Source organism: Amphimedon queenslandica, unplaced genomic scaffold (genome assembly GCF_000090795.2).
Source record: "Amphimedon queenslandica unplaced genomic scaffold, v1.1 AMPQUscaffold_7360_Cont20688, whole genome shotgun sequence".
In the NCBI taxonomy this organism is placed as follows: domain Eukaryota; kingdom Metazoa; phylum Porifera; class Demospongiae; order Haplosclerida; family Niphatidae; genus Amphimedon; species Amphimedon queenslandica.
Window position 1 is genome coordinate 1 of NW_003552355.1, and position 2,086 is coordinate 2,086.

At 35.9% G+C, this 2,086-nt stretch overlaps 1 long non-coding RNA gene across 1 annotated transcript; it reads right to left on the minus strand.

The window, feature by feature from the left end:
* Window positions 1–702: 702 nt before the first annotated feature.
* LOC109591742 (uncharacterized) lies at window positions 703–1,492 on the minus strand. Its single transcript, XR_002189962.1, has 3 exons — window positions 1,386–1,492; window positions 1,149–1,181; window positions 703–1,103 (listed from the first exon to the last, which is right to left on the minus strand). It is a non-coding gene; the product is annotated as an uncharacterized LOC109591742 (long non-coding RNA).
* Between the last annotated feature and the right edge of the window lie 594 nt (window positions 1,493–2,086).

A 2,086-nucleotide genomic window follows, 5' to 3' on the forward strand; every position in this document is an offset into this window, starting at 1 on the left:
CACAGTTGAAGGAGGCGATTGTGTTCATGTTTCGTAGGAGACCAGGAGAAGGGAAGTCTAGTCCAGTAGGCTCTGATCCCACATCAAAAGCAGTATAATCCAGGGGTAGGAAAGAAGTGCTAATGCAGTAATGCTGTAATTGTTCCAAAAGCTGCCCCCGATAGGGCAGGGGCGTAGCTGAGGTAGGGCCTGAGGGGGCCTGGGCCCTACCATCAAAGTGGCCTTATAATTATATTCATTGAAATTATAACCCAAAAGATTATATTCATTGTTCTTACAATAACAAAAGGGGGTGGCTGATAACCATAGCTCTTTTTATAGCTATATACAATGATAATTTCACTCTGATTTCGCTCAGCTTGCAGGAAAATGCCTCAATTTTGTTACGTAAAAGGGGTGTGGCCAAAATTGCGGCGCGCTTCGCGCGCCATTTTGTTTCCTTGCCCTACCATCACCCAAGGTCCAGCTACGCCCCTGCGATAGGGACCAGGTCCTCTCTTAGCTGATACTCTTCAAGTTTCCTCTTCCCTAACTCCTGCCAGTACCCCTGGTCAAGGCTACTGCTGAACGGGAGGAACTGCAACCATCGCTCACAACTGGCAGCCATTGTATCCTTGCAGCCACTCCCTTTTTCCAGCAAGAAAATTGATTACAAAATTTTTTAAATACTTGAAAAATACACAAAAATACTTTTGTGTGATATACTTTTGTGTGATTATTAAAACTATGCAATAACAACAACAACAACAACAATAATAATAGTAATAATACGAGGCATTACAATCAGAAAAGGCAATGAATATTGATTTAATACTCTTTATGAGCTCTATCTGATTGAAGAAATTTGTCCAAACTAGCCTTCACTCTTCCAAATTTATCAGGATAATCTTTACAAACTTGAAGAGCATTCCTCCAGGTCACTCCTTTATTGGACTCAATCCATCTCTTGAATACTGACAGTAGCTTATCGGAGGCTGACTTTTCACTATGAGACAAGTCGTCCACTGCAACTTCAAGTGCAGTACCAATAGTTGAATAATGAGCAGCAGAACTATCAAAGAGCCTATGGAGGTCCTTTAATTTAGGCTCCTTGCCCAAAATGTCTGTGAATAAACAGAAAAATAAATTTAATACTAATAAATACTTACCTTCGATTGAAACAGGATGATCTTTTATAAATTCTAATTAATAACATAAATTAGAGATTAACAAATAATGTATACTGACCCTATTGAATGCATACTAGTGCATTAATAAAACACATTACTATTATGCTACTAGTTATATAAACTGGTTAGACCAGTTAGAACACAAAAGTACAAGACTGATATCAGTAAAACAGGAATACATACATGTACGACATTGTTTGATGCGTGTGTGCTTACCTTTTGCAAGTCCCTCCAGTACTCTTCTCTGATTATATTCATTAATGTCCAGTACTGACTGTACTACTAAATCACCAGTACCAGATACTAATAATAATAATAATAATAATAATAAGGCCACTCCAATTAAATTAATAGTTTCCCGTTGCAGACGCGGGGGTCATGCGGGCTGGCGCATTTTTCATTATTAGGTCCAATTTTTCATTATTATAATTATTTTTATTGTATTTTTAAAATTAAAAAACCATTTTCCAATTTTATTTTGAAGTTACCTGATAAAAAAATAACAAAAATGAGAAGGAAAAAGAACAAAAACTGAAGGAAAGGAATTACAATTGTAGCTACAAAAACATCAGATCACTCAGTATAATTATGCTGTCACAATATACACATTAGTAACTCATTAAAGTGAGATCTTATTTCTGTCCTCTGTTCTCTCTCCCCGCAAAAGCATTGTTTAGAACCACAGATAAATCTATAGCTTAGTCTCTCAAAACATCACACTACAAATTGCTAGTCAATCTCTTTCTATGTTTAAAGTGTTATGGCATATTGTAGTCTAAAAAACTGTTAAAAAATGATGGTATACCTTAGAGTTGTACCGATACAGGTTTTTCTAAATATTCCGATAAACCGATTTTCATAAAATTAATCAGCCGATATTTTAACCGATACCAATATAAATTCAATTTTTTAATATT